The 15934-nt window shown below is 36.1% G+C and overlaps 1 protein-coding gene across 4 annotated transcripts in view; it reads left to right on the forward strand.

Moving 5' to 3' along the window:
• Positions 1-2393: 2393 nt before the first annotated feature.
• slc2a9l2 (solute carrier family 2 member 9, like 2) overlaps positions 2394-15934 on the forward strand; it is a 118249-nt gene continuing 104708 nt past the window's right edge. Inside the window, exons 1-3 of one of the 4 annotated variants that reach the window (XM_066720026.1) lie at positions 2394-3025; positions 3741-3842; positions 4236-4296. The gene's annotated coding sequence lies outside the window, so the exon portion shown is untranslated. Of the gene's footprint in view, positions 3026-3614; positions 3843-4235; positions 4297-8824; positions 8897-15934 lie in introns of those variants that run through there. The other 3 variants (XM_066720024.1, XM_066720023.1, XM_066720027.1) reach the window with 3 other exon arrangements.

A 15934-nucleotide genomic window follows, 5' to 3' on the forward strand; every position in this document is an offset into this window, starting at 1 on the left:
CCAATCTTGTCCGTTTCAGAGCAGACAAGTGTGCAGTGTTTTCATTTAAAGCAGAATATTAAAGTTATGCATGCATCTGAAGTGGCAATTACATTGAATTTGTGGCAGCTGCACCTATACCTATGAACCTTGGGACTTCTTGGTACCATTCAGGATCCAGGATAAAATGACAACATAGCTATTGAGTTGTGTGGTCAGTCAAGCCTATTGTGTAAGAAGAGCAAGTGATTTAATAGGTTTGATTTGGTTATCTAGTTCACCAAGCACCAGATCTCTGGTGAATCTAGCCTGTGAATCAGGTTGTTTAGTACAAATTTGGTCCTTTGGTTTAATGGTAGAGGCCTGTTATATATGTAATAGGTTTGTCATGTGAAAAGATTACACAGTGTATGATGATGTGGTCCTCACTTTCCTCAGGCTAAAGCAACGTTTAAATGTGAAGGCCAAAATCAATAATCCAAAGCTTCGACTTCCTTTAAACGTGTTAAAATATATTAAGTCCTGCTGATTTTATGCAATTGAAATAAAACCAGACCCCTGTATAAGTGGTTTACACAAATGTTTTCAGAAAACTAAACCTAGAAATTAAGTTACACGAGTATAATATAATATGGTTAATCAGTTATACAAGTTGTAGGAAAGTCCTGAAATGTTTGTACCTCAATGCCAGGAGTATAAGGAACAAGATGTTAGACTTAGAAGCCACAGTGCTGGCATGTGATTATGATGTTGTAGAAGTGACGGAAACATGGCTTACAGAAAATAATGGGGATGAATACAAGTTGAAAGGATGAACACAGTTTAGAAGGGGGTGGGGTTGCATTATATGTCAAAAATGACATTGAGGCAGAAGAACTCAAATTAGATCCTAGTAATGAAACAGAATATTTGTGGATTAGTGGTAGGAGTGTGTTACAGACCACCCAACTCATATTCAGCAAAATGTGGCATTGTACAGTGTAATCAGGACTATTTAGCAAGGATGTGGCTGTTATAATGGGGGATTTTAATTTCCCAAACAGAGACTGGGAGAGCCCAGTTGGGACTACAGAAGCAGAAATAGAAATGGTTGAGATGGTAAATGACTGCTTTCTAACTCAATTTGTCAGGGAACCAACCAGAGAGAGAGCATGCATTGACTTGATCTTTTCAAATGACCAAGATAGAGTCAGAGGGACACTAGTTAGAGAACCAATGGAAACTGTGATCACAATATGGTTAGCTTTGAGGCATACTTAAAAAAAAACAAGCACCAAGTCTAAAACAATGGTCTACAATTTTAGAAAAGCAAACCGTGACGGTATGAGGTGGCACTTAGAAGAGTTAGACTGGAGCACACGGGATACAGAGTCAGTTGAAAATGAATAGCTATATTTTAAGAATATACTACGTGAGACTCAGGAGAAATTTGTACCAATAAACATTGGCCAAAATGGTTTAATAGAAGTATGCAAAAAAATAATGAGAAAGAAAATGTTGTATAGCGCATACAAAAGGGATAGAGATTAAATACACATAATATGTTGAACTGCAAAGAGATCTTAAGAAAGGGATCAGGAAAGCAAAGAGAAATAGAAAGAAACATAGCTCTTGGAGCTAAAACTAATGCTAAGAGCTTTTTTCAATACTACAACAGCAAGAGGTCAATAAAGGAGGACGTGAAACGGATAAAGGGCAAAAATTGAAGAATCTTGGAAAATGAAGATGTGGCAAATGTTCTAAACGAGTATTTCACTGAGGTTTTTACAAAATAAAAAACAGATAACATGCCACAGGTTAACAACCAGTCCAGTCAAACCCTAAGAGAGATCAGGATAAATGAGGAGGAGGTACTAAAGGGACTAGCAGAATTAAACACAAACAAATCACCTGGGCCAGATGGGATATTTCCAACATCAAACAATGGGTCTAGCCTCCTCTCGTTTGTAAACTTTCTTATGTTCTTAAGTAGTCGGAGGCATTAGAGACGATGTGCAGGTGGATTTTTAGGGTGTATTGGAATATACACCATCCATTAAAAACTGGAAATTGTCATTTAAAACGTATATTGGTTGTTCAGATACACATTTTGTCTCAAGTGCTTCAGGCAATTATTTTTATGTGAGACAGATAAACAGTGTATCCTTGTGTTCGTATTAGTTCTGTTAGTTCTCCAATTACAGTCCTGCTCTTCTGTTTAGATTACCTGATCACTGGGCAAAAATAAATAAATCATATGGATTCCTGCAAATATCCTGATTTATGGTAATCAGTGGGTTTCTTATGTACACACAATGGATAATTGGCCTTCACTGTTTGTTTAAGTAAAACTCGGAGGAACACGATTCCAAGCCTGACTACAATGCCCACAATGCTTAGCGCGGCACGCACAAATGCAGCGACGGACGTACACGTGTAGAAAATAGTATCGCGGTTCAGGCAATTGCCAGACATTACGTTTTACCTCCAGGTTTTGCTCGTTTCAAGGTTCACTTACTAAAAATGTTACCTATAGTATACTTAAATTTGAAGCTATTTAATTATGGCTCATTTTTTCGTAAGGGTAGTGATTGCATTTATGATTACCCTTCCCTATACATCCTACTTTTCACAGTCGGTCCAATCCATCACAGTAGCGAGCATACTTATGCGTTTTACATGCCGATTAAATAATTGTAATTTAAGTTGCAAATCATGTTTCCAGCCTGCTGTCTCGTTGAAACGTTTCCTTGATAATTAATACCACTATGGAACATTTGTATTGTATCGACTCCCTTGGCTATTATTAGTATATTAGCCTATTATTATTATTATTATTATTATTATTAAATAACACGCATAACAGTAATTAGTGAACAGTATGCTCGAATTCGTTGTATTTCTATTATTTATTAACTTACAAGTGGCTCAGATGGATGTCACTATTGCTACCGACCCCAACTATCTACCAAATACCGCAATCCGTTTCGTTTCCGTGTTTTCCGTGATCCTACTTGTTTGAGATACAACCTTAAAGCACTTAACGTAAAGCAGCAGCAAGTATCAGGTAAGACGTTGGAAAAAATAAACTATACATTACTACTTTGTAAAGTTAGCAAACTAGTGGTTGACAGCTGCAGCTGAACTTTGCTTCCTGCATTTACTAGCAAGGGACATTTTTTAATGTGTGTTAAAATCTATAACCTGTTTACTTCTAAACACGATTACATTTCACACATGTCCGAGGGATTGGCCATTTGTTGCCTTAATGTTTAACTGGTAACATAAAAATGGCAATTGATGATTGAATCAGTCAGTCTTCATTGATAGCCTGCAATTATAATGGTAAATATAGCTGCAAGGGGGCCAAGCATATGTGTGGGGATATGACATATTTAACATACTGTAGGGTTTCAGCCCTGCTTGGGCCCCTAAAAATGTGCTTATTGGTGTTGTGTTTTAATACCAACCACTATACAAATCAGTACAATGTCAGGTTCATCTAGATCAGCAATTGAATTTCACAGAACAATGCAAACTTATTCAAGTTAATAGTTAATTTGCTTCATGTAATACCTCTCTCTCTCTCTCTCTCTCCTCTCTCTCTCTCTCTCTCTCTCTCTCTCTCTCTCTCTCTCTCTCTCTCATTGTACCAGCATTCCAGACTTACACTTGTCTTTCCATCTTAATACGAAATAGTCTGAATGTAATCCATAAAATACATATATTTCAGAGGAGACATTTGTTTTACTTTTAAAGACAAATGATGCATTTTTTAATAGGTGTTTTTCAAGTGGAAAGGCATACTCAGTGATCATTCTGTTATGAAAAGGCATGCATGGGCTTTTATGAGATCTGATAAAAATGATCCTCAGCTGGATGAGGTAAGTTTTCTTTTTGGAAAAAACACCATAAGCATTGAATTTTGTATTAGACATTTTGAGAAACAAGTAAACTACCCAAATAGTGTGCATTATTCATATTCTCTAGATATACTGAGTAAATAAATGTATAGGTGAAAAACTGCACTCTTTCCACAATATTAATGAAAATATGTAATTATTTATTATGTGGGGCCAATTGCATGTACAATACTTGCACATACAAGCTTTTCATACATCATTTCCTGCTTTTAATTTAATTTAGCAAGTAATGTGGGTGCAACAAATTTTTTTGCTAGCTTTAAATTGAATTGTTAGGCATTACGTTTTACCATGTGATAGTAATTCTATTACTGAGTGACAGCAGTTGTTACTACTGGTATTGCATTTTCTTAGAGGATTTGAACAGCGGTTATATTATTCTGGACTGAGCACTAGCAGATTCAACAATTTCATGGTAAGTCATTTTGGGCATATGTTCGTTACATTTCCATGTTTTGATCTGGAAAAGGGTGGTAAAAGCTCAATGCATTACATCTTATACTGCAATATTTTAGGTGTTAGCATATATTTTACAAGAATTATAACTTTTCTGACCCTTTGCAAATATGTTGAAGGATTCTAAAGTAATATCAGACACAATTTCAACAGGTTTTTATATTAAATAAAATAGCTTACTGTATATACACCACTTAAGAAACCAAACCACTATCTTCCTATCTAGCATTCATGAAAGCTTAGCGTATTAAACCTGCAGATGATAATATCATGTTTATCTGGTTACCATACTACTGTGTGTTTGGAAAGAGGGTGAATAATGTGAGAACATGAAGTCATATTGAAAATAATAGAAACCATTTAAAGGCAAAATAAAGTATGAATAACCTTAATTTGGGGTTATTTTTATGGATTGCCGGTTTCTGTGAGTCTGTGTGTGAATGTTCTTTGGTAAAACTGACTTATTATTAGTGACACATTCCAGATCACATGAGACTAACATGGCAAATGGTATTATTTCTGAAAGCCAGACAATCTCTTCCTGTCTCAGACTTCAGCTTAAAACTATAGAACTTTGAACTTGTGCAATTTAAAATCTTAACTGACAAAGTAATATTGTATTGAATTACTTAAAGTAGGAGAGTGTAGTGTGTGTGTGTAAATTATATGTGTATGAAATATATGTCTGAATGAGGACTTGGTCAGTGAGTGGGGTAGCTCTGCAATCTATGAAGTACAATAGCACGTGTGACCACACTTTGAGCGATCAGTTTCCAAGTGGTCACTACTACAGTACAAACATGTATCTACCACAATATAAAACGATGGTATCCCCCACATCCAACTGGTACTGGCAACACCACTGCCTCTTCTGAACGAGGCCATTATGTCAAGCGGTTTTGCTCGCTAACTAATCAACACATGTATTGAATTTCATCATCATTGCTAATTAACTTAGCTATACTGATATTCTCAGGTTATCTCGCATTGTTGTTACTAACCAATGGAGCCCATAGACTAGTCCCTAATCAGTAGTACAATGTTGTCATTAAATATGATTTAAACGTGGATTGATGTGAGGGCTGATCTCAGACCAGTACATTTGATAATACACTGTTACACCGTTAAGTTTGGCGCCAAGGTTTGTGGTGTTGGACAGAATTAAAATGAGCAGAGGCTGACGAAAGCTGCATACAACTGGCCTCTGTATTTTACGTACTTGGTTGTAATACAGTACTTTTTCATGTAAAAAGGTTCCATGCTTACTTTCAGCATGGTCACTTTATATGTTACGAAATACTATATTATTTCTGTATCATTTCCAACTTCAGTGTTTTCAACATTGACGTCAAAATTTAAACTCACACCAGTAGCAAATTCGAAATGTGTCACTTATTGTGTTTTATTTTTCTAAGAGTTCACTAAAAGGGTGCCACCATTCGGGATTGCTTTTGAAATGTAAGATTGCCCCTGGAGCCAAAATTTTGATTAGACGTGAAGAGATCTGGACTCTGGATGCAGTTCAGTACCCTTTAGGGGTATTTAACTATTAGAAAGCTGCAGTCTGGGTTTGTAGATTAGTATTTATAGAATACCCAGGAAAATATGACAAATATCTGCTTGGACTAATGATTAGATTAGATTGGTAAATGAGAGCAAAACTCATTGGAACAAAACTCAGAATACCCAGCAGTCCTCAAAGACTGGGGTTTGGGTTGCATACTTTGTTATGGTAATGTAGTCAGTGTCTAGGTTATCTAATCAATTGCTAATTTCTGTTTTTCTTCAGTGGTAATCCAGTCAGATGTGATTATAGTCATGGAGGATTGCAGGGTCTTCTGGTTTGCATTCCACCTGATCTATTAATTTATTGTTATTATAGTATTATTATTTTTATATATTAAGTAATTTATTAAGCTTGTTAAATTATGTCCCTTTAGCACTTGAGTAATTCACCATGCACACTGTGAATTTGAGTCAGGGAGCATGCAGATTGTATTTAGGAAAGTATGAATTGAGTGGATGTGGTAGTCTTCAGATGTTAAACATATTTTCTTTGCTTTGCTCACACTCTGAGATGCTGACACTCTAAAACAAACATCTTCTGTTTTCATGCTTTTGACCTTGGGTTGTTATCTCTCAATTCAGCTTGAAATTGCAGTGTCAAAACTCATTAACTGCTGTCTGATATACTGGTGAGAAACTGTAGGCAGCCAGGACAGTATTCTGTGAGTTTTATTTTAGCATTTTTGAATTGAGCTCTAGTTTCCTATCCTATCTCAAACTGTTTTATGGTCTCCCTATTTTGAAATATTTACCTTTAATTTTTTTTTAATTTAAGCTCTTTTTAGTTACCTAATATAATTGCCTGGAGTTCTGGTTGTGCTATAAATTCTCTAAAGATTTTAATCTGAATAAATGCTAAAGCTTTTAAGTGGTTACAATATGTGTTGAGTGGAGATGGAATATCCATCTTGGCCTCAAGGTGTTTGCTCACAAGAGGACAGTGGTTTATTTATGATCATTTCCAAGAAAGCAAACACTATATCTTCCCTGAGGAATTATTCCTTCAGGTCTGCAGTAGTAGCGTCACATCATCTTTGGATATACCTAAAATAGCACACACATCCCATTCATGGATTCTTGTTCATTATAATCAAACCACTTTTGGAAAACACATCCCACTTCATTTTAATCTTAAATCTGTGTACTGTGTGAGTCATAGCAACCAGAGTGTGGAATATGTGTGGGTTTAACATTGTCACAGCTGGAACATTTGGTGAATAATAGCAAAACCTGATCAGTCTTGTTGCTTTTAGTAGGATTTCAATGTTAATGCAACAGGATTTTAATGTGACATTGTATACATTTTGCTTACTATAAAATGTGTTTTAAAAAAAGCATATAATGAAAGTGTATTCAACTGCAAGAACACAAAACAAGTAGATATTTACTATAAGATACTGCAGAAATGGTAAACACAATGTTTTTACTTATTTTACATTGTTTTTCAATGGAATATAATCTTCAACTAGTTTTAAGGGAGCCATGCCTCCTCTTGCTCTGTTTTATAATGTCTTTGTTCATTATTTATTAGGAGGTGTGTGTGTATACTGTGTAAATGTGTTTCTGCCACGTGAAAGGCCCTTGTTATAAGTCAAACAACAAAACAAAACACAATATACAGGAAGGTAAATGATTTTATTTGAAAGTAACATTCAGGAAGTTTGTCCCACTATTCGACACTAGATGGCGGCAAAGCCAAGTCTTAAAAAGGCCTACAAAATTTAAAGGGAGCAGAAATGCTTCACAGAAACGTTTGTATAGACATTATGACAAATTAAAGACTATTCAATGTTCTGATTTAACATTCCTGCAGACCACTTATCCAAATTTAGTTTCATGTGTTCAAAACAGTTTATGTGAATTGTTTATTGTTTTATTACATGTATCAAGATTTTGAAAGGGTACACTTTTTAAATTAATGCATTTTGTGTTTCACAGTTAATCTTTCGGTCGGGTGGTCAAGTTAAACGCTTATAGCACAAATTAATAATATGTATGACATTCCACATAAACTGTGTCTCATTACTTGACAGTAGAACTAATCTGTCACAATGTACCACTTTCACTGGTGCTGCACATTGGCTTCACAGTTTTACAACCCATTAACCTTTATGATTATTGATTGATTGATTTTACCCTTATCCAGAGTGACAGAAAAAGCATTACAAAAGTGCAGTAATACAAAATACAATTTAAAGCATTGCAAAAGTGCAGTAGTACAATCAATACAACCTGCAATAAGCATACATCCTAGTGGCTTACCCCAAATTATATGTAGCCCAGGACAAAAATCAACAGGACATCTGCCCAATGTTTGTGCGCAGCCTCAGTGTGCCGACAGGGGGATGGAGCAAAACATTTAACTTTAATTGCCATGGTAAAAGTAATTGATATCACAATTCAACTACTCAGTTATAAACAGATCTCCAGTGAAACAACCTGGCTCCAGTGTTAGTCATATCCCATAGCAGCTTTAAAGATTCATGTGACCTCTGTGAATAACGATGGTTGACTTTTACCACTAGGTTGTTTAAATTGCTTGTTGTTGTTTGTTTCTTGTTTCTTGTAATTTATTTTATACAGTAAAAAATCTGAATGTGATAACTTTTTAAAACTGAAATAATGGTACATTTGAAAAGTTGCTTTATCATTTAAATATTATGAAAGAACATAATATTGTTTTTTCAGGTTAGAAGTGCAGATTTATAGTTAAAGTAGGAAACTAAACTGGTTGGAACCTATTCAACTGCATGGTAATAAGATATGCACAAACATCATTCCCACAGACCCATATCTGTCCTATAGGTCGAAATGGAAAGGCTGAATCAGTGACTTAATTCGGGCAGTTTGCAGCCAACCGTTAGTGGTTCTGTTAATCATTTATAAATCATACTACAGTATGTTGATTCAGAGTGTTCCTATTGACAGGTTCATAGTACTATATTCATGTGTGTATTTCAATGTGCTGAAGTTCTGAAAGACATCTTTTGATGGTAGGTGCAGCTGTATAATTGCTTTATATGAAAACCTCAATATAAATGATCATAAATGTATATTATATTTGTTTAACAGTATGTGCCATTGTCAGTAGCTGACATGATGTTACCTGTACTCCTAATGCTATTTGTTTAACATTGATTGGTTTTCACTTTAGTAGTAATCAGCTACTAAATGTGTATGTGTGTACATGTGCATGCAGGTGTTTGTATGTATGTATGCATATATGTGTATGCTGTATGTATAATTGTGTATGCAGTGCCTGTATAAAGTCTACACCGCACTTCAATTTTTTTTCCTTTTGATGCCTTGTAGGCAGGAATGAAAATAGATATATTTTAATGATTTATCTACATATCCTAAAACAAAAGCTGCAACTAAGTGAAAAAAATATTCTAGAAGGATGCAGAAAAGTAATTAAATATTAAAATGGAAATAGCTTGGTTGTGTCTACCCCCCTTTGTAATAACAATCTTAAATTAGCTGAGATGTAAGCATTTGCCTTCAAAATCACATACCAGGTTGCCTTAGAGCACGGTCCAAATGATTATTAAGAAGTGGAAGGTGTATGGCACCACCAAGACCCTGCCTAAATCAGGCTGCCCCTCCAAACCGGGTGACTGAGCAAGAATGAGACTTATAAGAGGCTACTAAGAAGCCAATGGCTACTTTGCAAGAGCTACCGGCTTTTGTGGCCAAGACTAGTCAAACTGTGCATTTGATAACAATATCCCAAGCACTCCACAGATCAGACCTGTATGATACTCAAGAAAGCAAACCTTGAATTCCATTTGAAGTATGCAGTAAAACACTCAGGAGATTCTGTAGCCATATAATAATATATTTTGTGGTCTGATGAAACTTAAATTGAACGTTTTATCCAAAAAGCAAAGCCTTATCTTTGGCACAAACCCAGCACAGCACAGCACATCACATCACCCAAAGAACACCATCCCATGGTGGTGGTAGCTTCATGTTATGGGGATGTTTTTCATCAGCAGGGACTATGGCATTTGTAAAGATAGAAGGGAAAATGAATGGCACAAAACTGATAATATTCCTTGAGGAAAACATGCTGCCTGAGCATGACAATGACCTACAGCACACAGCTAAAACTACATTGGAGTGACTAAGGAACAGAAAGGTAAATGTTCTTGAGTGACCCAGTCAGAGACGCAACGTAAATCCAATTGAACCTTTGTGGCTTTGTGACTTGAATATTGCTGTCCATCAATGCTCCCCAAGGAACATAACAAAGCTTGAACAGTTTTATGAAGAAGAATGGTAAAATATTGAGAAATCTAGGTGTACAAAGTTGGTAGAGAGCTACCCTAACACTCACAGCTGTAATTGTTTCCAAAGGCGATTCCACCAAGTGTTAACTCAAGGGGTGAAGACTTTTCCAGTTATAATATTTCAGTTTTATTTTTATTTCTCACAATATTCCCCCCCTTAACTGTGTGGAGTACGGTGTGTAGATAAGTGGAATAAGTCCTCATTTAAATGCCTGATACTCTGAGACACTGACAGAACAAATTCCAGGGGGTGTTCCAAAGGGACTATGGGACATTGCTGCATGCAATGGGAAGGATTGAAAACTTATAACAAATATGCCGATAGGCCTTTGTGTGTCTCAAATGAGCTCTCCCCCTGGCTCTGTTCATCTAGACAACACACAGACAACACATCCTCTTTACAGCATATATATATATATATATATATATATATATATTTTACATATGCTATTTTTATCTCTTTTATTATGAATTCACCCACTGCAACACAGGAATTGTGAGGTGCAGACGCTGTTAGCTTGGATGGAGCAGATGCTGGAGCTAATGAAGCTTTGGTGGCTGTACCTCCCAGATATAACCCTGCCCACACTGCCCCCGTCCTGTTGGGTTTAGGTGTGTGTTCCTCCTATTGGCTGGCAGACACAAGTTGACTCCAGGCATCTGTGGAACAAGCCCGCTTCAGCTCTTACGCCTGTTATGGTGGGAGTGGAGGCTGCTGGTCTGGTAGCTTTTCAGGTAGTGTACTCCTTCATCACAGTGAAGTGCAAGACTTCTCCTGCCGTAACTGGCAGTGTTGAGCCACAGAAAGCTTCAGTTGATAGTGGACAGTATTGCCATGGCCTATAAATCTGCTCCCCTGCCAGTGCCTGAGTGACTGGTGGCACATTCGACTACAGGCATGGTTGCGTCTTCCAAAAATAAGTAATATGCAATGCAGTATCTTTAATTACCTGTATTAGCAAGAAATACACTACACAATATTTAACTGAAAATAAATATGCATTGTATGTAGAAAGTTTCAAAAGTAATATTTTTAAAAATTAAATTTTACTTCCTAACCTCATTTTGCCCAAGTCTAATTTAATTGAACAGCAGCGGTTGGCACAAGATTCTGTCTCACAACACACATCTGAGTGACTCTGAGAGCTTTGTTATAATTCACAATCTAATGTTATTCAAACTTGTAGTTATTTGAAAAAAATGCTATTCTGTGATTGAACCTTGTAATATTCCAGTTTATTGAACACAGTTAAGACAGGGTGTGAACTTTTCACTCCAGTGATTTATATGATCTAAATCTGGAAGCCCAACACAAGGGGTTCAAGGAGAAAAGCATTTAAAATATTTAATGGCCTGTTAAGAGTCTGAACCTAAAATTAATTGCAACAGTATATCAGGAAGATACTGCAAATATTGCCTTATTTTGCTGCATTTAAAGCAGTATGTCTGTGGTCAAAACATCAAAAGGATTAAATCAAGGTAAAGCCAAGGGTGTTACGATTAAAAACATGTGTCTTTTTTGTATTGTATATGCAGCATTTGGCAACTGCACAACAGAGCCCAAGAGACATCTTGAGCTTGACTGGTATCTCTCAATTATTAGTTCATTTTAGTTCATTTTACCAATAAATCTTAGCTAAAATTGTATCCAGATAAACCTTTGTTGGCAGTAGCTGAGTTAGTATTATTATTTTGGTAAATGCTTTAGAAGTTATGATCTTATTTTGTGCTTTATAGTCCTAAATGAGAGTTACACTTAGAATACTTACGAATCCCTATGGAACTATTTTAATGGCACAGAATATCATACATTGAACAATGACTTGAGTGTATTGGTATTTGTCTACAGGGGAATAGTTTCCTGCATTCAAATTTCTGATTCTGCTGAGAATTGTGTCATCAACATTCACAACATTTTACTTAATTTGGGATCGTATTGTTTTCAAGTAGAAAAACTATGAAGTGATTAGAGTTAAAGCTATCACAGTTTCAAGCTCTGACGTCTGTTAGGTAACTGCACACAACTTGAGATATGCGGGGGAGCGGACTCACTAGGAAGCTGTGAAAAAGTGTGCTGAGCTCATAGCAGTACTCCAGGGAGTGGCACAGCTGTTACTCCTGATGCTGAAGAGCTGGGCTGGTGATGACTGAAGCATTGCAGTATTAGTTTAGATACAGAGGATAAAAAGTGGTTGAAGCTGTAGCTGTGATGCTGGGTCAGAGAGCCAGAGGAAAGCCTGGGCAAGATGGCAGTGGACTGGGGATGAGAGGCCCTGTGACCCCTATGCAGCGTCCCCTGCCCTGACAGAGAAAAAGCAATTCCTTTTGCGATTGGATTAAAGTCCTCTGTGGTGGGAATTACAGAAGCATTGAAGGTCACATGACCCAGAGGCTATTCAGCTCACACTACAGATGGCTTGAGAGTTTGATGAGATTTTAAAGTGTAGCAGGGCAGCAAACCCAGATGCATGCGCCAAATGTAGTGGTACACTGCAGTAAACTGTTGAAGCAGGACAGGCAATAATGTTCCAGGACATTTCAGACCCCATTAGATAAAGGTGCATTGAAGCATTATTCCTTATTTAAGACTTGAATTAATGGATCTGAACTTTTGAAATGAATCTGCATGTCTGTTGAGAAGACCTAGATAATCCTGTATTGCGCCGAGATAGGAAAGCTTGGTCTATACTAGACTCGATTGTTAAGTATTGAAGACAGTTTGAGACACATTGTCACTGCTCATCTCCTTTATTATTATTTTTTAATAAAATGTATAAAATACGCCAGAGGGGAAATATTTTCGCTAACGGTAAATGGGTGTAGTGCATCATATCAATACAGAATGTATCTTATAATGTATAAACATTCTTAGGTCTAGGATGTGATATTTAAAGGGAAAAAAAGAAGAGTAATAGTAACCATATATCGAGAACAGTTGACTACTAGATGTTTATTATGTTTCTAAAGGTGTTAACACATTGTTTGGTGTATGAACTGAAGATTTTGCTATTGAATGTAGGTAGGTAACTTTTGGATGTAATACAATAATAATAATACATAACTTAAAATATTGTGTGGCACACAATCGTTGTTTAATTCTGTAAGTAAACATTATGGCCTAATCAGTTTTTTAATAATTAACCTTTGCCAATTTCTTTTAGAAATGTTTAAAGTCCATGATTTGAATCTCTGTAATCAAAATCTCTGTAAATGTGTAATCACTTGGATAATATAGATTTTTTTTTTTTTTTTACAGTACAGTATGATTGTATTACATTATGCTTTTCTATGTCTTTTATTTGATCTGGCATTACAGTGTTTGAATATAATTGTTTAAACTTACAAATAATAAAACAATTGAATTGTGATATTCAGGTTGACATTATTTTGCCACCTATTGAACGTTTGTTATCTTGATGTGACGATCTTCAAAGTGTGCAGTAGTCAGTGACATAAACATGTGCATCATGCAAATAGCAAAGTTCATGTGCAAAGTCAACATGCAGGTCAAGGCCATCTCCTTTCAGATATGCTTGTTAACATTTCCAAAAAAAAAAAGTTTGTATTTGTGATGAAGTTGTACATTTAACAAGCTAGTAATGAGAGTGTTCAGTTTTTGGTTGTGTAATGTCGGTTTCTTTAAGAAATCGGGAACAGAATATTGCTTATATTGCCTTTGGTGGAAATATAAATTATTTTGGCATCATTTTTGTCCTGTACAATAATCCAACACTGGTAAGAGTATCATAGCTAGGTTGATATTATGTTGATATTATGCATTATATGTATTGATGTACCTTCTTTAATGTAGCCTGGATATGTACAAGAATACCTGACCACTACTTTAGCAGTACCAGAATCCATTTGCCGCAAGTTGTGATTTCCTCCCACACATCTCTTGAGCTTAGTGTCTTCCATATTCATGAATGTGATTAGTGCATGACTGCCTGGGAAGAACATGCAACTCCAATGTCCTAAGGCTTCTGATAAAAAAAAACAAAAAAAACGTATGGTTGGTAAGTTAATTAGGGAAAGATCCCCCTAGAGAAAGGAACAACCTCCTATTCCAATATTATTTTTCCATGAAGATTGTAGAAATGCTTAGAAATACAGGTCTTTAGCCAGTTTTAGGAGTTCAGGGCACAATTGTGCAAATCAGTTGTAAATTGTTTTATAATAATGTACCCTTTGTACATAAGAGAAAAAGAGAGAGAGGTTGAAAAGGTGAAAGTCATGGCAAAGTCTCACAAACAACATTCTGAGCAACGTTACATCACTGGAGTTGGGGTATTTTGGAGTACAGAAAGGAAAATCCTGCTTCTGAGTTTAAAGGAAACAATTGTCCACCATATTTCCTGTTTTCTAAAATGCCGTTATTAATGTTTCGAACACTTGACTCATTTCACTGCATGGATGAGATTTACTTGTTACTTGAAATGAAATTCTGAAGTTGTTTGCTATTTAAATGTATTTTTGATGCAGTTTTAAGCAGCATGTAAGTTACATTCATGGCTACTATTTTATATTTCTTCAGTGTTATAACTTATAGTCTGAAAACACTAGATGGCACTCTGGTTATACTTATTTTAAACCGTAAATAAAATCAGTTAACAGACATAGATTCAGAGTCCACAGTTTCTCACACTATGCTTTCGAGAGAACATTTTTCTTGTCTGAATGATAAGATTATGTTGTTACAAGATCTTCAACACATTCCCAATGCGGAGTCTAACTACTGGGAGCTCTGAGCTCTGACATGTTGTAAAACACGAAAATAGACTGCAGTCCAAATTTTCCATTGCTGAATTGTGCCAGGAACCTGAACAGAGTCAGCAGACATCTGACCTTGCTTTTGAGAAGATTGAATATAAAATCAAAGACTTTGGCAATAAGATCTTTAATGGAAGGAATATGAGGGGAGGGCAGAGCTGGTTCACAAATCTAAAGGAACTTTGTTCTCTACTAACCAATCACCCTGTGATTATACCTTTCACAGATGGATAGGTTCTCAATGTCAATGGCAAGGAATCATTTTCCCTGTGCTGCAGATGTGTTTGGAGTCATGTGCACTGAAGTCTGTAGCTGATGTATATATCAGTTTCACCCAAAATATTTAGTTCAGACCAAAACTAAAGTTTTAAAGAAAAGTAAAAAAAATAAAAAAATACAATTGACAGAATTGAAAGCTTTCTCTGTATCAAGTGAAATATGATCTTTAGTGGCTGAGACAGACAGAGAGTATGGTCTAGGTGGATGAAGTTAAGTAAAGAGTACTTTACTTTATAAAGTCCGAAGGGATTTGTCACAGAAGATTTCAGAGCATGGAAAGATAACCTTATTTGATGGATCACTCAGGCCGAAAATGTACACTGCAACCTCTTCTCCCAAAGGGATGAAGTGAGAACCAGACAAATTGGGGCGAGAATTTGTCACTCTTCTCTTGATCACAATGATGTGTTTCATAGAGTATCTGTAAGGTCAAACACTGACTGTAAAGGTCATACATAGGAGATAGCATAAATATTAGAAAGATTGGATTATGTAGAGACGGTTCCTGGAGGGATCCTGGAGGGAAATGGTGCAAGTCAAAGCGAAATGTTGAAGTCTCTCTCCAAAATAATACATTGAGAATGTAGGTCATGTAAGGAATATAAAATGATAGGTTGCGTAGGCAACCGTGGTTATCTGAGAATGGAAGCACTGCTCAAGGGGGAGGGGTTTTCAGCACGCATCGCTGGA

The sequence above is a fragment of the Amia ocellicauda genome, chromosome 13 (assembly GCF_036373705.1).
Source record: "Amia ocellicauda isolate fAmiCal2 chromosome 13, fAmiCal2.hap1, whole genome shotgun sequence".
NCBI lineage: Eukaryota > Metazoa > Chordata > Actinopteri > Amiiformes > Amiidae > Amia > Amia ocellicauda.